Source organism: Phoenix dactylifera, chromosome 4, assembly GCF_051530095.1.
Source record: "Phoenix dactylifera cultivar Ajwa chromosome 4, Ajwa_hap1_PhDact_Kaust_v1.1, whole genome shotgun sequence".
Classification (NCBI taxonomy): domain Eukaryota; kingdom Viridiplantae; phylum Streptophyta; class Magnoliopsida; order Arecales; family Arecaceae; genus Phoenix; species Phoenix dactylifera.
In genome coordinates this window covers 38,999,048-39,014,154 of record NC_143193.1, presented here as the reverse complement: position 1 = coordinate 39,014,154, position 15,107 = coordinate 38,999,048, and the positions used below count along the sequence as shown (strand labels likewise).

General features: G+C 50.0%; 41 non-coding genes across 41 annotated transcripts; all 41 read left to right on the top strand.

Moving 5' to 3' along the window:
* The first annotated feature begins 165 nt into the window (after positions 1-165).
* LOC149767048 (5S ribosomal RNA) lies at positions 166-284 on the top strand. The gene has a single exon (XR_016403621.1). It is a non-coding gene; the product is annotated as a 5S ribosomal RNA (ribosomal RNA).
* A 247-nt stretch (positions 285-531) lies between these two features.
* Positions 532-650, top strand: LOC149767047 (5S ribosomal RNA). Its single transcript, XR_016403001.1, has one exon. It is a non-coding gene; the product is annotated as a 5S ribosomal RNA (ribosomal RNA).
* A 246-nt stretch (positions 651-896) lies between these two features.
* LOC149767046 (5S ribosomal RNA) lies at positions 897-1,015 on the top strand. Its single transcript, XR_016412689.1, has one exon. It is a non-coding gene; the product is annotated as a 5S ribosomal RNA (ribosomal RNA).
* Positions 1,016-1,262: 247 nt separating this feature from the next.
* LOC149767045 (5S ribosomal RNA) lies at positions 1,263-1,381 on the top strand. The gene has a single exon (XR_016403000.1). It is a non-coding gene; the product is annotated as a 5S ribosomal RNA (ribosomal RNA).
* A 246-nt stretch (positions 1,382-1,627) lies between these two features.
* On the top strand, positions 1,628-1,746 carry LOC149767044 (5S ribosomal RNA). Its single transcript, XR_016403076.1, has one exon. It is a non-coding gene; the product is annotated as a 5S ribosomal RNA (ribosomal RNA).
* A 247-nt stretch (positions 1,747-1,993) lies between these two features.
* Positions 1,994-2,112, top strand: LOC149767043 (5S ribosomal RNA). Its single transcript, XR_016400588.1, has one exon. It is a non-coding gene; the product is annotated as a 5S ribosomal RNA (ribosomal RNA).
* Positions 2,113-2,358: 246 nt separating this feature from the next.
* On the top strand, positions 2,359-2,477 carry LOC149767042 (5S ribosomal RNA). The gene has a single exon (XR_016400587.1). It is a non-coding gene; the product is annotated as a 5S ribosomal RNA (ribosomal RNA).
* Positions 2,478-2,724: 247 nt separating this feature from the next.
* On the top strand, positions 2,725-2,843 carry LOC149767041 (5S ribosomal RNA). The gene has a single exon (XR_016402999.1). It is a non-coding gene; the product is annotated as a 5S ribosomal RNA (ribosomal RNA).
* Positions 2,844-3,089: 246 nt separating this feature from the next.
* LOC149767040 (5S ribosomal RNA) lies at positions 3,090-3,208 on the top strand. The gene has a single exon (XR_016411622.1). It is a non-coding gene; the product is annotated as a 5S ribosomal RNA (ribosomal RNA).
* A 247-nt stretch (positions 3,209-3,455) lies between these two features.
* Positions 3,456-3,574, top strand: LOC149767039 (5S ribosomal RNA). Its single transcript, XR_016403074.1, has one exon. It is a non-coding gene; the product is annotated as a 5S ribosomal RNA (ribosomal RNA).
* Positions 3,575-3,821: 247 nt separating this feature from the next.
* Positions 3,822-3,940, top strand: LOC149767038 (5S ribosomal RNA). The gene has a single exon (XR_016400586.1). It is a non-coding gene; the product is annotated as a 5S ribosomal RNA (ribosomal RNA).
* A 246-nt stretch (positions 3,941-4,186) lies between these two features.
* Positions 4,187-4,305, top strand: LOC149767037 (5S ribosomal RNA). The gene has a single exon (XR_016400585.1). It is a non-coding gene; the product is annotated as a 5S ribosomal RNA (ribosomal RNA).
* A 247-nt stretch (positions 4,306-4,552) lies between these two features.
* Positions 4,553-4,671, top strand: LOC149767036 (5S ribosomal RNA). Its single transcript, XR_016402998.1, has one exon. It is a non-coding gene; the product is annotated as a 5S ribosomal RNA (ribosomal RNA).
* A 246-nt stretch (positions 4,672-4,917) lies between these two features.
* LOC149767035 (5S ribosomal RNA) lies at positions 4,918-5,036 on the top strand. Its single transcript, XR_016411621.1, has one exon. It is a non-coding gene; the product is annotated as a 5S ribosomal RNA (ribosomal RNA).
* A 247-nt stretch (positions 5,037-5,283) lies between these two features.
* Positions 5,284-5,402, top strand: LOC149767034 (5S ribosomal RNA). The gene has a single exon (XR_016403073.1). It is a non-coding gene; the product is annotated as a 5S ribosomal RNA (ribosomal RNA).
* Positions 5,403-5,649: 247 nt separating this feature from the next.
* LOC149767033 (5S ribosomal RNA) lies at positions 5,650-5,768 on the top strand. The gene has a single exon (XR_016400583.1). It is a non-coding gene; the product is annotated as a 5S ribosomal RNA (ribosomal RNA).
* A 246-nt stretch (positions 5,769-6,014) lies between these two features.
* LOC149767032 (5S ribosomal RNA) lies at positions 6,015-6,133 on the top strand. Its single transcript, XR_016400582.1, has one exon. It is a non-coding gene; the product is annotated as a 5S ribosomal RNA (ribosomal RNA).
* A 246-nt stretch (positions 6,134-6,379) lies between these two features.
* Positions 6,380-6,498, top strand: LOC149767031 (5S ribosomal RNA). The gene has a single exon (XR_016402997.1). It is a non-coding gene; the product is annotated as a 5S ribosomal RNA (ribosomal RNA).
* A 246-nt stretch (positions 6,499-6,744) lies between these two features.
* LOC149767030 (5S ribosomal RNA) lies at positions 6,745-6,863 on the top strand. The gene has a single exon (XR_016411620.1). It is a non-coding gene; the product is annotated as a 5S ribosomal RNA (ribosomal RNA).
* A 247-nt stretch (positions 6,864-7,110) lies between these two features.
* Positions 7,111-7,229, top strand: LOC149767029 (5S ribosomal RNA). The gene has a single exon (XR_016403072.1). It is a non-coding gene; the product is annotated as a 5S ribosomal RNA (ribosomal RNA).
* A 247-nt stretch (positions 7,230-7,476) lies between these two features.
* On the top strand, positions 7,477-7,595 carry LOC149767028 (5S ribosomal RNA). The gene has a single exon (XR_016400581.1). It is a non-coding gene; the product is annotated as a 5S ribosomal RNA (ribosomal RNA).
* A 246-nt stretch (positions 7,596-7,841) lies between these two features.
* LOC149767027 (5S ribosomal RNA) lies at positions 7,842-7,960 on the top strand. The gene has a single exon (XR_016400580.1). It is a non-coding gene; the product is annotated as a 5S ribosomal RNA (ribosomal RNA).
* A 247-nt stretch (positions 7,961-8,207) lies between these two features.
* LOC149767026 (5S ribosomal RNA) lies at positions 8,208-8,326 on the top strand. Its single transcript, XR_016402996.1, has one exon. It is a non-coding gene; the product is annotated as a 5S ribosomal RNA (ribosomal RNA).
* Positions 8,327-8,572: 246 nt separating this feature from the next.
* LOC149767025 (5S ribosomal RNA) lies at positions 8,573-8,691 on the top strand. The gene has a single exon (XR_016411619.1). It is a non-coding gene; the product is annotated as a 5S ribosomal RNA (ribosomal RNA).
* Positions 8,692-8,938: 247 nt separating this feature from the next.
* LOC149767024 (5S ribosomal RNA) lies at positions 8,939-9,057 on the top strand. The gene has a single exon (XR_016403071.1). It is a non-coding gene; the product is annotated as a 5S ribosomal RNA (ribosomal RNA).
* Positions 9,058-9,304: 247 nt separating this feature from the next.
* LOC149767023 (5S ribosomal RNA) lies at positions 9,305-9,423 on the top strand. The gene has a single exon (XR_016400579.1). It is a non-coding gene; the product is annotated as a 5S ribosomal RNA (ribosomal RNA).
* Positions 9,424-9,669: 246 nt separating this feature from the next.
* On the top strand, positions 9,670-9,788 carry LOC149767022 (5S ribosomal RNA). The gene has a single exon (XR_016400577.1). It is a non-coding gene; the product is annotated as a 5S ribosomal RNA (ribosomal RNA).
* A 246-nt stretch (positions 9,789-10,034) lies between these two features.
* On the top strand, positions 10,035-10,153 carry LOC149767021 (5S ribosomal RNA). The gene has a single exon (XR_016402995.1). It is a non-coding gene; the product is annotated as a 5S ribosomal RNA (ribosomal RNA).
* Positions 10,154-10,399: 246 nt separating this feature from the next.
* Positions 10,400-10,518, top strand: LOC149767020 (5S ribosomal RNA). The gene has a single exon (XR_016411618.1). It is a non-coding gene; the product is annotated as a 5S ribosomal RNA (ribosomal RNA).
* A 247-nt stretch (positions 10,519-10,765) lies between these two features.
* Positions 10,766-10,884, top strand: LOC149767019 (5S ribosomal RNA). Its single transcript, XR_016403070.1, has one exon. It is a non-coding gene; the product is annotated as a 5S ribosomal RNA (ribosomal RNA).
* Positions 10,885-11,131: 247 nt separating this feature from the next.
* LOC149767018 (5S ribosomal RNA) lies at positions 11,132-11,250 on the top strand. Its single transcript, XR_016400576.1, has one exon. It is a non-coding gene; the product is annotated as a 5S ribosomal RNA (ribosomal RNA).
* Positions 11,251-11,496: 246 nt separating this feature from the next.
* On the top strand, positions 11,497-11,615 carry LOC149767017 (5S ribosomal RNA). Its single transcript, XR_016400575.1, has one exon. It is a non-coding gene; the product is annotated as a 5S ribosomal RNA (ribosomal RNA).
* A 247-nt stretch (positions 11,616-11,862) lies between these two features.
* Positions 11,863-11,981, top strand: LOC149767016 (5S ribosomal RNA). Its single transcript, XR_016402994.1, has one exon. It is a non-coding gene; the product is annotated as a 5S ribosomal RNA (ribosomal RNA).
* Positions 11,982-12,227: 246 nt separating this feature from the next.
* Positions 12,228-12,346, top strand: LOC149767015 (5S ribosomal RNA). Its single transcript, XR_016411617.1, has one exon. It is a non-coding gene; the product is annotated as a 5S ribosomal RNA (ribosomal RNA).
* A 247-nt stretch (positions 12,347-12,593) lies between these two features.
* On the top strand, positions 12,594-12,712 carry LOC149767014 (5S ribosomal RNA). Its single transcript, XR_016403069.1, has one exon. It is a non-coding gene; the product is annotated as a 5S ribosomal RNA (ribosomal RNA).
* A 247-nt stretch (positions 12,713-12,959) lies between these two features.
* On the top strand, positions 12,960-13,078 carry LOC149767013 (5S ribosomal RNA). The gene has a single exon (XR_016400574.1). It is a non-coding gene; the product is annotated as a 5S ribosomal RNA (ribosomal RNA).
* A 246-nt stretch (positions 13,079-13,324) lies between these two features.
* LOC149767012 (5S ribosomal RNA) lies at positions 13,325-13,443 on the top strand. The gene has a single exon (XR_016403620.1). It is a non-coding gene; the product is annotated as a 5S ribosomal RNA (ribosomal RNA).
* Positions 13,444-13,690: 247 nt separating this feature from the next.
* LOC149767011 (5S ribosomal RNA) lies at positions 13,691-13,809 on the top strand. The gene has a single exon (XR_016402993.1). It is a non-coding gene; the product is annotated as a 5S ribosomal RNA (ribosomal RNA).
* Positions 13,810-14,055: 246 nt separating this feature from the next.
* On the top strand, positions 14,056-14,174 carry LOC149767010 (5S ribosomal RNA). The gene has a single exon (XR_016412688.1). It is a non-coding gene; the product is annotated as a 5S ribosomal RNA (ribosomal RNA).
* Positions 14,175-14,421: 247 nt separating this feature from the next.
* LOC149767009 (5S ribosomal RNA) lies at positions 14,422-14,540 on the top strand. Its single transcript, XR_016402991.1, has one exon. It is a non-coding gene; the product is annotated as a 5S ribosomal RNA (ribosomal RNA).
* Positions 14,541-14,786: 246 nt separating this feature from the next.
* LOC149767008 (5S ribosomal RNA) lies at positions 14,787-14,905 on the top strand. The gene has a single exon (XR_016403068.1). It is a non-coding gene; the product is annotated as a 5S ribosomal RNA (ribosomal RNA).
* The last annotated feature ends 202 nt before the right edge of the window (positions 14,906-15,107 follow it).

The following is a 15,107-nucleotide window of genomic DNA, read 5'->3' as shown; positions in this document are numbered from 1 at the left end:
TTTTTTCTCCCGAAAATAAACTGAGTCCGGAGACTGGCGGTGCCATGCCGCATAGCGGGACCAGCGCGTTGAATCCTATGCCAGAACGGCCCCGGCGGCGTGAATGTCTCGGGCCGTCGAGGTCTGCTGCTTTGTCATAAAAGGGAGTTTCGATGGGCATGTCATGGGTGCGATCATACCAGCACTAAGGCCCCGGATCCCATCAGAACTCCGCAGTTAAGCGTGCTTGGGCGAGAGTAGTACTAGGATGGGTGACCCCCTGGGAAGTCCTCGTGTTGCACCCCTTTTATTTTTTGCCCGCTTTTTTATTTTTTGATAATATTTATTTTTAATTTTTCGGCTTTTGGCTTTTCCTCTTCGGATAATTTTTTTCCCCCGAAAATAAACTGAGTCCGGAGACTGGCGGTGCCATGCCGCATAGCGGGACCAGCGCGTTGAATCCTACGCCAGAACGGCCCCGGCGGCGCGAATGTCTCGGGCCGTCGAGGTCTGCTGCTTTGTCATAAAAGGGAGTTTCGATGGGCATGTCATGGGTGCGATCATACCCGCACTAATGCACCGGATCCCATCAGAACTCCGCAGTTAAGCGTGTTTGGGCGAGAGTAGTACTAGGATGGGTGACCCCCTGGGAAGTCCTCGTGTTGCACCCCTTTTATTTTTTGCCCGCTTTTTTATTTTTTGATAATATTTATTTTTAATTTTTCGGCTTTTGGCTTTTTCTCTTCGGATAATTTTTTTTCCCGAAAATAAACTGATTCCGGAGACTCGCGGTGCCATGCCGCATAGCGGGACCAGCGTGTTGAATCCTACGCCAGAACGGCCTCGGCGGCGCGAATGTTTCGGGCCATCGAGGTCTGCTGCTTTGTCACAAAAGGGAGTTTCGAAGGGCATGTCATGGGTGCGATCATACCAGCACTAATGCACCGGATCCCATCAGAACTCCGCAGTTAAGCGTGCCTGGGCGAGAGTAGTACTAGGATGGGTGACCCCCTGGGAAGTCCTCGTGTTGCACCCCTTTTATTTTTTGCCCGCTTTTTTATTTTTTGATAATATTTATTTTTAATTTTTTGGCTTTTGGCTTTTCCTCTTCGGATAATTTTTTTCCTCCGAAAATAAACTGAGTCCGAAGACTGGCGGTGCCATGCCGCATAGCGGGACCAGCGCGTTGAATCCTACGCCAGAACGGCCCCGGCGGCGCGAATGTCTCGGGCCGTCGAGGTCTGCTGCTTTGTCATAAAAGGGAGTTTCGATGGGCATGTCATGGGTGCGATCATACCCGCACTAATGCACCGGATCCCATCAGAACTCCGCAGTTAAGCGTGTTTGGGCGAGAGTAGTACTAGGATGGGTGACCCCCTGGGAAGTCCTCGTGTTGCACCCCTTTTATTTTTTGCCCGCTTTTTTATTTTTTGATAATATTTATTTTTAATTTTTCGGCTTTTGGCTTTTTCTCTTCGGATAATTTTTTTTCCCGAAAATAAACTGATTCCGGAGACTGGCGGTGCCATACCGCATAGCGGGACCAGCGTGTTGAATCCTACGCCAGAACGGCCCCGGCGGCGCGAATGTCTCGGGCCGTCGAGGTCTGCTGCTTTGTCATAAAAGGGAGTTTCGAAGAGCATGTCATGGGTGCGATCATACCAGCACTAATGCACCGGATCCCAACAGAACTCCGCAGTTAAGCGTGCTTGGGCGAGAGTAGTACTAGGATGGGTGACCCCCTGGGAAGTCCTCGTGTTGCACCCCTTTTATTTTTTGCCCGCCTTTTTATTTTTTGATAATATTTATTTTTAATTTTTCGGCTTTTGGCTTTTCCTCTCCGGATAATTTTTTTCCTCCGAAAATAAACTGAGTCCGGAGACTGGCGGTGCCATGCCGCATAGCGGGACCAGCGCGTTGAATCCTACGCCAGAACGGCCCCGGCGGCGCGAATGTCTCGGGTCGTCGAGGTCTGCTGCTTTGTCATAAAAGGGAGTTTCGATGGGCATGTCATGGGTGCGATCATACCAGCACTAAGGCACCGGATCCCATCAGAACTCCGCAGTTAAGCGTGCTTGGGCGAGAGTAGTACTAGGATGGGTGACCCCCTGGGAAGTCCTCGTGTTGCACCCCTTTTATTTTTTGCCCGCTTTTTTATTTTTTGATAATATTTATTTTTAATTTTTCGGCTTTTGGCTTTTCCTCTTCGGATAATTTTTTCTCCCGAAAATAAACTGAGTCCGGAGACTGGCGGTGCCATGCCGCATAGCGGGACCAGCGCGTTGAATCCTATGCCAGAACGGCCCCGGCGGCGTGAATGTCTCGGGCCGTCGAGGTCTGCTGCTTTGTCATAAAAGGGAGTTTCGATGGGCACGTCATGGGTGCGATCATACCAGCACTAAGGCACCGGATCCCATCAGAACTCCGCAGTTAAGCGTGCTTGGGCGAGAGTAGTACTAGGATGGGTGACCCCCTGGGAAGTCCTCGTGTTGCACCCCTTTTATTTTTTGCCCGCTTTTTTATTTTTTGATAATATTTATTTTTAATTTTTCGGCTTTTGGCTTTTCCTCTTCGGATAATTTTTTTCCCCCGAAAATAAACTGAGTCCGGAGACTGGCGGTGCCATGCCGCATAGCGGGACCAGCGCGTTGAATCCTACGCCAGAACGGCCCCGGCGGCGCGAATGTCTCGGGCCGTCGAGGTCTGCTGCTTTGTCATAAAAGGGAGTTTCGATGGGCATGTCATGGGTGCGATCATACCCGCACTAATGCACCGGATCCCATCAGAACTCCGCAGTTAAGCGTGTTTGGGCGAGAGTAGTACTAGGATGGGTGACCCCCTGGGAAGTCCTCGTGTTGCACCCCTTTTATTTTTTGCCCGCTTTTTTATTTTTTGATAATATTTATTTTTAATTTTTCGGCTTTTGGCTTTTTCTCTTCGGATAATTTTTTTTCCCGAAAATAAACTGATTCCGGAGACTCGCGGTGCCATGCCGCATAGCGGGACCAGCGTGTTGAATCCTACGCCAGAACGGCCTCGGCGGCGCGAATGTTTCGGGCCATCGAGGTCTGCTGCTTTGTCACAAAAGGGAGTTTCGAAGGGCATGTCATGGGTGCGATCATACCAGCACTAATGCACCGGATCCCATCAGAACTCCGCAGTTAAGCGTGCTTGGGCGAGAGTAGTACTAGGATGGGTGACCCCCTGGGAAGTCCTCGTGTTGCACCCCTTTTATTTTTTGCCCGCTTTTTTATTTTTTGATAATATTTATTTTTAATTTTTTGGCTTTTGGCTTTTCCTCTTCGGATAATTTTTTTCCTCCGAAAATAAACTGAGTCCGAAGACTGGCGGTGCCATGCCGCATAGCGGGACCAGCGCGTTGAATCCTACGCCAGAACGGACCCGGCGGCGCGAATGTCTCGGGCCGTCGAGGTCTGCTGCTTTGTCATAAAAGGGAGTTTCGAAGAGCATGTCATGGGTGCGATCATACCAGCACTAATGCACCGGATCCCAACAGAACTCCGCAGTTAAGCGTGCTTGGGCGAGAGTAGTACTAGGATGGGTGACCCCCTGGGAAGTCCTCGTGTTGCACCCCTTTTATTTTTTGCCCGCCTTTTTATTTTTTGATAATATTTATTTTTAATTTTTCGGCTTTTGGCTTTTCCTCTCCGGATAATTTTTTTCCTCCGAAAATAAACTGAGTCCGGAGACTGGCGGTGCCATGCCGCATAGCGGGACCAGCGCGTTGAATCCTACGCCAGAACGGCCCCGGCGGCGCGAATGTCTCGGGTCGTCGAGGTCTGCTGCTTTGTCATAAAAGGGAGTTTCGATGGGCATGTCATGGGTGCGATCATACCAGCACTAAGGCACCGGATCCCATCAGAACTCCGCAGTTAAGCGTGCTTGGGCGAGAGTAGTACTAGGATGGGTGACCCCCTGGGAAGTCCTCGTGTTGCACCCCTTTTATTTTTTGCCCGCTTTTTTATTTTTTGATAATATTTATTTTTAATTTTTCGGCTTTTGGCTTTTCCTCTTCGGATAATTTTTTCTCCCGAAAATAAACTGAGTCCGGAGACTGGCGGTGCCATGCCGCATAGCGGGACCAGCGCGTTGAATCCTATGCCAGAACGGCCCCGGCGGCGTGAATGTCTCGGGCCGTCGAGGTCTGCTGCTTTGTCATAAAAGGGAGTTTCGATGGGCATGTCATGGGTGCGATCATACCAGCACTAAGGCACCGGATCCCATCAGAACTCCGCAGTTAAGCGTGCTTGGGCGAGAGTAGTACTAGGATGGGTGACCCCCTGGGAAGTCCTCGTGTTGCACCCCTTTTATTTTTTGCCCGCTTTTTTATTTTTTGATAATATTTATTTTTAATTTTTCGGCTTTTGGCTTTTCCTCTTCGGATAATTTTTTTCCCCCGAAAATAAACTGAGTCCGGAGACTGGCGGTGCCATGCCGCATAGCGGGACCAGCGCGTTGAATCCTACGCCAGAACGGCCCCGGCGGCGCGAATGTCTCGGGCCGTCGAGGTCTGCTGCTTTGTCATAAAAGGGAGTTTCGATGGGCATGTCATGGGTGCGATCATACCCGCACTAATGCACCGGATCCCATCAGAACTCCGCAGTTAAGCGTGTTTGGGCGAGAGTAGTACTAGGATGGGTGACCCCCTGGGAAGTCCTCGTGTTGCACCCCTTTTATTTTTTGCCCGCTTTTTTATTTTTTGATAATATTTATTTTTAATTTTTCGGCTTTTGGCTTTTTCTCTTCGGATAATTTTTTTTCCCGAAAATAAACTGATTCCGGAGACTCGCGGTGCCATGCCGCATAGCGGGACCAGCGTGTTGAATCCTACGCCAGAACGGCCTCGGCGGCGCGAATGTTTCGGGCCATCGAGGTCTGCTGCTTTGTCACAAAAGGGAGTTTCGAAGGGCATGTCATGGGTGCGATCATACCAGCACTAATGCACCGGATCCCATCAGAACTCCGCAGTTAAGCGTGCTTGGGCGAGAGTAGTACTAGGATGGGTGACCCCCTGGGAAGTCCTCGTGTTGCACCCCTTTTATTTTTTGCCCGCTTTTTTATTTTTTGATAATATTTATTTTTAATTTTTTGGCTTTTGGCTTTTCCTCTTCGGATAATTTTTTTCCTCCGAAAATAAACTGAGTCCGAAGACTGGCGGTGCCATGCCGCATAGCGGGACCAGCGCGTTGAATCCTACGCCAGAACGGCCCCGGCGGCGCGAATGTCTCGGGCCGTCGAGGTCTGCTGCTTTGTCATAAAAGGGAGTTTCGAAGAGCATGTCATGGGTGCGATCATACCAGCACTAATGCACCGGATCCCAACAGAACTCCGCAGTTAAGCGTGCTTGGGCGAGAGTAGTACTAGGATGGGTGACCCCCTGGGAAGTCCTCGTGTTGCACCCCTTTTATTTTTTGCCCGCCTTTTTATTTTTTGATAATATTTATTTTTAATTTTTCGGCTTTTGGCTTTTCCTCTCCGGATAATTTTTTTCCTCCGAAAATAAACTGAGTCCGGAGACTGGCGGTGCCATGCCGCATAGCGGGACCAGCGCGTTGAATCCTACGCCAGAACGGCCCCGGCGGCGCGAATGTCTCGGGTCGTCGAGGTCTGCTGCTTTGTCATAAAAGGGAGTTTCGATGGGCATGTCATGGGTGCGATCATACCAGCACTAAGGCACCGGATCCCATCAGAACTCCGCAGTTAAGCGTGCTTGGGCGAGAGTAGTACTAGGATGGGTGACCCCCTGGGAAGTCCTCGTGTTGCACCCCTTTTATTTTTTGCCCGCTTTTTTATTTTTTGATAATATTTATTTTTAATTTTTCGGCTTTTGGCTTTTCCTCTTCGGATAATTTTTTCTCCCGAAAATAAACTGAGTCCGGAGACTGGCGGTGCCATGCCGCATAGCGGGACCAGCGCGTTGAATCCTATGCCAGAACGGCCCCGGCGGCGTGAATGTCTCGGGCCGTCGAGGTCTGCTGCTTTGTCATAAAAGGGAGTTTCGATGGGCATGTCATGGGTGCGATCATACCAGCACTAAGGCACCGGATCCCATCAGAACTCCGCAGTTAAGCGTGCTTGGGCGAGAGTAGTACTAGGATGGGTGACCCCCTGGGAAGTCCTCGTGTTGCACCCCTTTTATTTTTTGCCCGCTTTTTTATTTTTTGATAATATTTATTTTTAATTTTTCGGCTTTTGGCTTTTCCTCTTCGGATAATTTTTTCCCCCGAAAATAAACTGAGTCCGGAGACTGGCGGTGCCATGCCGCATAGCGGGACCAGCGCGTTGAATCCTACGCCAGAACGGCCCCGGCGGCGCGAATGTCTCGGGCCGTCGAGGTCTGCTGCTTTGTCATAAAAGGGAGTTTCGATGGGCATGTCATGGGTGCGATCATACCCGCACTAATGCACCGGATCCCATCAGAACTCCGCAGTTAAGCGTGTTTGGGCGAGAGTAGTACTAGGATGGGTGACCCCCTGGGAAGTCCTCGTGTTGCACCCCTTTTATTTTTTGCCCGCTTTTTTATTTTTTGATAATATTTATTTTTAATTTTTCGGCTTTTGGCTTTTTCTCTTCGGATAATTTTTTTTCCCGAAAATAAACTGATTCCGGAGACTCGCGGTGCCATGCCGCATAGCGGGACCAGCGTGTTGAATCCTACGCCAGAACGGCCTCGGCGGCGCGAATGTTTCGGGCCATCGAGGTCTGCTGCTTTGTCACAAAAGGGAGTTTCGAAGGGCATGTCATGGGTGCGATCATACCAGCACTAATGCACCGGATCCCATCAGAACTCCGCAGTTAAGCGTGCTTGGGCGAGAGTAGTACTAGGATGGGTGACCCCCTGGGAAGTCCTCGTGTTGCACCCCTTTTATTTTTTGCCCGCTTTTTTATTTTTTGATAATATTTATTTTTAATTTTTTGGCTTTTGGCTTTTCCTCTTCGGATAATTTTTTTCCTCCGAAAATAAACTGAGTCCGAAGACTGGCGGTGCCATGCCGCATAGCGGGACCAGCGCGTTGAATCCTACGCCAGAACGGACCCGGCGGCGCGAATGTCTCGGGCCGTCGAGGTCTGCTGCTTTGTCATAAAAGGGAGTTTCGAAGAGCATGTCATGGGTGCGATCATACCAGCACTAATGCACCGGATCCCAACAGAACTCCGCAGTTAAGCGTGCTTGGGCGAGAGTAGTACTAGGATGGGTGACCCCCTGGGAAGTCCTCGTGTTGCACCCCTTTTATTTTTTGCCCGCCTTTTTATTTTTTGATAATATTTATTTTTAATTTTTCGGCTTTTGGCTTTTCCTCTCCGGATAATTTTTTTCCTCCGAAAATAAACTGAGTCCGGAGACTGGCGGTGCCATGCCGCATAGCGGGACCAGCGCGTTGAATCCTACGCCAGAACGGCCCCGGCGGCGCGAATGTCTCGGGTCGTCGAGGTCTGCTGCTTTGTCATAAAAGGGAGTTTCGATGGGCATGTCATGGGTGCGATCATACCAGCACTAAGGCACCGGATCCCATCAGAACTCCGCAGTTAAGCGTGCTTGGGCGAGAGTAGTACTAGGATGGGTGACCCCCTGGGAAGTCCTCGTGTTGCACCCCTTTTATTTTTTGCCCGCTTTTTTATTTTTTGATAATATTTATTTTTAATTTTTCGGCTTTTGGCTTTTCCTCTTCGGATAATTTTTTCTCCCGAAAATAAACTGAGTCCGGAGACTGGCGGTGCCATGCCGCATAGCGGGGCCAGCGCGTTGAATCCTATGCCAGAACGGCCCCGGCGGCGTGAATGTCTCGGGCCGTCGAGGTCTGCTGCTTTGTCATAAAAGGGAGTTTCGATGGGCATGTCATGGGTGCGATCATACCAGCACTAAGGCACCGGATCCCATCAGAACTCCGCAGTTAAGCGTGCTTGGGCGAGAGTAGTACTAGGATGGGTGACCCCCTGGGAAGTCCTCGTGTTGCACCCCTTTTATTTTTTGCCCGCTTTTTTATTTTTTGATAATATTTATTTTTAATTTTTCGGCTTTTGGCTTTTCCTCTTCGGATAATTTTTTTCCCCCGAAAATAAACTGAGTCCGGAGACTGGCGGTGCCATGCCGCATAGCGGGACCAGCGCGTTGAATCCTACGCCAGAACGGCCCCGGCGGCGCGAATGTCTCGGGCCGTCGAGGTCTGCTGCTTTGTCATAAAAGGGAGTTTCGATGGGCATGTCATGGGTGCGATCATACCCGCACTAATGCACCGGATCCCATCAGAACTCCGCAGTTAAGCGTGTTTGGGCGAGAGTAGTACTAGGATGGGTGACCCCCTGGGAAGTCCTCGTGTTGCACCCCTTTTATTTTTTGCCCGCTTTTTTATTTTTTGATAATATTTATTTTTAATTTTTCGGCTTTTGGCTTTTTCTCTTCGGATAATTTTTTTTCCCGAAAATAAACTGATTCCGGAGACTCGCGGTGCCATGCCGCATAGCGGGACCAGCGTGTTGAATCCTACGCCAGAACGGCCTCGGCGGCGCGAATGTTTCGGGCCATCGAGGTCTGCTGCTTTGTCACAAAAGGGAGTTTCGAAGGGCATGTCATGGGTGCGATCATACCAGCACTAATGCACCGGATCCCATCAGAACTCCGCAGTTAAGCGTGCTTGGGCGAGAGTAGTACTAGGATGGGTGACCCCCTGGGAAGTCCTCGTGTTGCACCCCTTTTATTTTTTGCCCGCTTTTTTATTTTTTGATAATATTTATTTTTAATTTTTTGGCTTTTGGCTTTTCCTCTTCGGATAATTTTTTTCCTCCGAAAATAAACTGAGTCCGAAGACTGGCGGTGCCATGCCGCATAGCGGGACCAGCGCGTTGAATCCTACGCCAGAACGGCCCCGGCGGCGCGAATGTCTCGGGCCGTCGAGGTCTGCTGCTTTGTCATAAAAGGGAGTTTCGAAGAGCATGTCATGGGTGCGATCATACCAGCACTAATGCACCGGATCCCAACAGAACTCCGCAGTTAAGCGTGCTTGGGCGAGAGTAGTACTAGGATGGGTGACCCCCTGGGAAGTCCTCGTGTTGCACCCCTTTTATTTTTTGCCCGCCTTTTTATTTTTTGATAATATTTATTTTTAATTTTTCGGCTTTTGGCTTTTCCTCTCCGGATAATTTTTTTCCTCCGAAAATAAACTGAGTCCGGAGACTGGCGGTGCCATGCCGCATAGCGGGACCAGCGCGTTGAATCCTACGCCAGAACGGCCCCGGCGGCGCGAATGTCTCGGGTCGTCGAGGTCTGCTGCTTTGTCATAAAAGGGAGTTTCGATGGGCATGTCATGGGTGCGATCATACCAGCACTAAGGCACCGGATCCCATCAGAACTCCGCAGTTAAGCGTGCTTGGGCGAGAGTAGTACTAGGATGGGTGACCCCCTGGGAAGTCCTCGTGTTGCACCCCTTTTATTTTTTGCCCGCTTTTTTATTTTTTGATAATATTTATTTTTAATTTTTCGGCTTTTGGCTTTTCCTCTTCGGATAATTTTTTCTCCCGAAAATAAACTGAGTCCGGAGACTGGCGGTGCCATGCCGCATAGCGGGACCAGCGCGTTGAATCCTATGCCAGAACGGCCCCGGCGGCGTGAATGTCTCGGGCCGTCGAGGTCTGCTGCTTTGTCATAAAAGGGAGTTTCGATGGGCATGTCATGGGTGCGATCATACCAGCACTAAGGCACCGGATCCCATCAGAACTCCGCAGTTAAGCGTGCTTGGGCGAGAGTAGTACTAGGATGGGTGACCCCCTGGGAAGTCCTCGTGTTGCACCCCTTTTATTTTTTGCCCGCTTTTTTATTTTTTGATAATATTTATTTTTAATTTTTCGGCTTTTGGCTTTTCCTCTTCGGATAATTTTTTCCCCCGAAAATAAACTGAGTCCGGAGACTGGCGGTGCCATGCCGCATAGCGGGACCAGCGCGTTGAATCCTACGCCAGAACGGCCCCGGCGGCGCGAATGTCTCGGGCCGTCGAGGTCTGCTGCTTTGTCATAAAAGGGAGTTTCGATGGGCATGTCATGGGTGCGATCATACCCGCACTAATGCACCGGATCCCATCAGAACTCCGCAGTTAAGCGTGTTTGGGCGAGAGTAGTACTAGGATGGGTGACCCCCTGGGAAGTCCTCGTGTTGCACCCCTTTTATTTTTTGCCCGCTTTTTTATTTTTTGATAATATTTATTTTTAATTTTTCGGCTTTTGGCTTTTTCTCTTCGGATAATTTTTTTTCCCGAAAATAAACTGATTCCGGAGACTCGCGGTGCCATGCCGCATAGCGGGACCAGCGTGTTGAATCCTACGCCAGAACGGCCTCGGCGGCGCGAATGTTTCGGGCCATCGAGGTCTGCTGCTTTGTCACAAAAGGGAGTTTCGAAGGGCATGTCATGGGTGCGATCATACCAGCACTAATGCACCGGATCCCATCAGAACTCCGCAGTTAAGCGTGCTTGGGCGAGAGTAGTACTAGGATGGGTGACCCCCTGGGAAGTCCTCGTGTTGCACCCCTTTTATTTTTTGCCCGCTTTTTTATTTTTTGATAATATTTATTTTTAATTTTTTGGCTTTTGGCTTTTCCTCTTCGGATAATTTTTTTCCTCCGAAAATAAACTGAGTCCGAAGACTGGCGGTGCCATGCCGCATAGCGGGACCAGCGCGTTGAATCCTACGCCAGAACGGACCCGGCGGCGCGAATGTCTCGGGCCGTCGAGGTCTGCTGCTTTGTCATAAAAGGGAGTTTCGAAGAGCATGTCATGGGTGCGATCATACCAGCACTAATGCACCGGATCCCAACAGAACTCCGCAGTTAAGCGTGCTTGGGCGAGAGTAGTACTAGGATGGGTGACCCCCTGGGAAGTCCTCGTGTTGCACCCCTTTTATTTTTTGCCCGCCTTTTTATTTTTTGATAATATTTATTTTTAATTTTTCGGCTTTTGGCTTTTCCTCTCCGGATAATTTTTTTCCTCCGAAAATAAACTGAGTCCGGAGACTGGCGGTGCCATGCCGCATAGCGGGACCAGCGCGTTGAATCCTACGCCAGAACGGCCCCGGCGGCGCGAATGTCTCGGGTCGTCGAGGTCTGCTGCTTTGTCATAAAAGGGAGTTTCGATGGGCATGTCATGGGTGCGATCATACCAGCACTAAGGCACCGGATCCCATCAGAACTCCGCAGTTAAGCGTGCTTGGGCGAGAGTAGTACTAGGATGGGTGACCCCCTGGGAAGTCCTCGTGTTGCACCCCTTTTATTTTTTGCCCGCTTTTTTATTTTTTGATAATATTTATTTTTAATTTTTCGGCTTTTGGCTTTTCCTCTTCGGATAATTTTTTCTCCCGAAAATAAACTGAGTCCGGAGACTGGCGGTGCCATGCCGCATAGCGGGGCCAGCGCGTTGAATCCTATGCCAGAACGGCCCCGGCGGCGTGAATGTCTCGGGCCGTCGAGGTCTGCTGCTTTGTCATAAAAGGGAGTTTCGATGGGCATGTCATGGGTGCGATCATACCAGCACTAAGGCACCGGATCCCATCAGAACTCCGCAGTTAAGCGTGCTTGGGCGAGAGTAGTACTAGGATGGGTGACCCCCTGGGAAGTCCTCGTGTTGCACCCCTTTTATTTTTTGCCCGCTTTTTTATTTTTTGATAATATTTATTTTTAATTTTTCGGCTTTTGGCTTTTCCTCTTCGGATAATTTTTTTCCCCCGAAAATAAACTGAGTCCGGAGACTGGCGGTGCCATGCCGCATAGCGGGACCAGCGCGTTGAATCCTACGCCAGAACGGCCCCGGCGGCGCGAATGTCTCGGGCCGTCGAGGTCTGCTGCTTTGTCATAAAAGGGAGTTTCGATGGGCATGTCATGGGTGCGATCATACCCGCACTAATGCACCGGATCCCATCAGAACTCCGCAGTTAAGCGTGTTTGGGCGAGAGTAGTACTAGGATGGGTGACCCCCTGGGAAGTCCTCGTGTTGCACCCCTTTTATTTTTTGCCCGCTTTTTTATTTTTTGATAATATTTATTTTTAATTTTTCGGCTTTTGGCTTTTTCTCTTCGGATAATTTTTTTTCCCGAAAATAAACTGATTCCGGAGACTCGCGGTGCCATGCCGCATAGCGGGACCAGCGTGTTGAATCCTACGCCAGAACGGCCTCGGCGGCGCGAATGTTTCGGGCCATCGAGGTCTGCTGCTTTGTCACAAAAGGGAGTTTCGAAGGGCATGTCATGGGTGCGATCATACCAGCACTAATGCACCGGATCCCATCAGAACTCCGCAGTTAAGCGTGCTTGGGCGAGAGTAGTACTAGGATGGGTGACCCCCTGGGAAGTCCTCGTGTTGCACCCCTTTTATTTTTTGCCCGCTTTTTTATTTTTTGATAATATTTATTTTTAATTTTTTGGCTTTTGGCTTTTCCTCTTCGGATAATTTTTTTCCTCCGAAAATAAACTGAGTCCGAAGACTGGCGGTGCCATGCCGCATAGCGGGACCAGCGCGTTGAATCCTACGCCAGAACGGCCCCGGCGGCGCGAATGTCTCGGGTCGTCGAGGTCTGCTGCTTTGTCATAAAAGGGAGTTTCGAAGAGCATGTCATGGGTGCGATCATACCAGCACTAATGCACCGGATCCCAACAGAACTCCGCAGTTAAGCGTGCTTGGGCGAGAGTAGTACTAGGATGGGTGACCCCCTGGGAAGTCCTCGTGTTGCACCCCTTTTATTTTTTGCCCGCCTTTTTATTTTTTGATAATATTTATTTTTAATTTTTCGGCTTTTGGCTTTTCCTCTCCGGATAATTTTTTTCCTCCGAAAATAAACTGAGTCCGGAGACTGGCGGTGCCATGCCGCATAGCGGGACCAGCGCGTTGAATCCTACGCCAGAACGGCCCCGGCGGCGCGAATGTCTCGGGTCGTCGAGGTCTGCTGCTTTGTCATAAAAGGGAGTTTCGATGGGCATGTCATGGGTGCGATCATACCAGCACTAAGGCACCGGATCCCATCAGAACTCCGCAGTTAAGCGTGCTTGGGCGAGAGTAGTACTAGGATGGGTGACCCCCTGGGAAGTCCTCGTGTTGCACCCCTTTTATTTTTTGCCCGCTTTTTTATTTTTTGATAATATTTATTTTTAATTTTTCGGCTTTTGGCTTTTCCTCTTCGGATAATTTTTTCTCCCGAAAATAAACTGAGTCCGGAGACTGGCGGTGCCATGCCGCATAGCGGGACCAGCGCGTTGAATCCTATGCCAGAACGGCCCCGGCGGCGTGAATGTCTCGGGCCGTCGAGGTCTGCTGCTTTGTCATAAAAGGGAGTTTCGATGGGCATGTCATGGGTGCGATCATACCAGCACTAAGGCCCCGGATCCCATCAGAACTCCGCAGTTAAGCGTGCTTGGGCGAGAGTAGTACTAGGATGGGTGACCCCCTGGGAAGTCCTCGTGTTGCACCCCTTTTATTTTTTGCCCGCTTTTTTATTTTTTGATAATATTTATTTTTAATTTTTCGGCTTTTGGCTTTTCCTCTTCGGATAATTTTTTTCCCCCGAAAATAAACTGAGTCCGGAGACTGGCGGTGCCATGCCGCATAGCGGGACCAGCGCGTTGAATCCTACGCCAGAACGGCCCCGGCGGCGCGAATGTCTCGGGCCGTCGAGGTCTGCTGCTTTGTCATAAAAGGGAGTTTCGATGGGCATGTCATGGGTGCGATCATACCCGCACTAATGCACCGGATCCCATCAGAACTCCGCAGTTAAGCGTGTTTGGGCGAGAGTAGTACTAGGATGGGTGACCCCCTGGGAAGTCCTCGTGTTGCACCCCTTTTATTTTTTGCCCGCTTTTTTATTTTTTGATAATATTTATTTTTAATTTTTCGGCTTTTGGCTTTTTCTCTTCGGATAATTTTTTTTCCCGAAAATAAACTGATTCCGGAGACTCGCGGTGCCATGCCGCATAGCGGGACCAGCGTGTTGAATCCTACGCCAGAACGGCCTCGGCGGCGCGAATGTTTCGGGCCATCGAGGTCTGCTGCTTTGTCACAAAAGGGAGTTTCGAAGGGCATGTCATGGGTGCGATCATACCAGCACTAATGCACCGGATCCCATCAGAACTCCGCAGTTAAGCGTGCCTGGGCGAGAGTAGTACTAGGATGGGTGACCCCCTGGGAAGTCCTCGTGTTGCACCCCTTTTATTTTTTGCCCGCTTTTTTATTTTTTGATAATATTTATTTTTAATTTTTTGGCTTTTGGCTTTTCCTCTTCGGATAATTTTTTTCCTCCGAAAATAAACTGAGTCCGAAGACTGGCGGTGCCATGCCGCATAGCGGGACCAGCGCGTTGAATCCTACGCCAGAACGGCCCCGGCGGCGCGAATGTCTCGGGCCGTCGAGGTCTGCTGCTTTGTCATAAAAGGGAGTTTCGATGGGCATGTCATGGGTGCGATCATACCCGCACTAATGCACCGGATCCCATCAGAACTCCGCAGTTAAGCGTGTTTGGGCGAGAGTAGTACTAGGATGGGTGACCCCCTGGGAAGTCCTCGTGTTGCACCCCTTTTATTTTTTGCCCGCTTTTTTATTTTTTGATAATATTTATTTTTAATTTTTCGGCTTTTGGCTTTTTCTCTTCGGATAATTTTTTTTCCCGAAAATAAACTGATTCCGGAGACTGGCGGTGCCATACCGCATAGCGGGACCAGCGTGTTGAATCCTACGCCAGAACGGCCCCGGCGGCGCGAATGTCTCGGGCCGTCGAGGTCTGCTGCTTTGTCATAAAAGGGAGTTTCGAAGAGCATGTCATGGGTGCGATCATACCAGCACTAATGCACCGGATCCCAACAGAACTCCGCAGTTAAGCGTGCTTGGGCGAGAGTAGTACTAGGATGGGTGACCCCCTGGGAAGTCCTCGTGTTGCACCCCTTTTATTTTTTGCCCGCCTTTTTATTTTTTGATAATATTTATTTTTAATTTTTCGGCTTTTGGCTTTTCCTCTCCGGATAATTTTTTTCCTCCGAAAATAAACTGAGTCCGGAGACTGGCGGTGCCATGCCGCATAGCGGGACCAGCGCGTTGAATCCTACGCCAGAACGGCCCCGGCGGCGCGAATGTCTCGGGTCGTCGA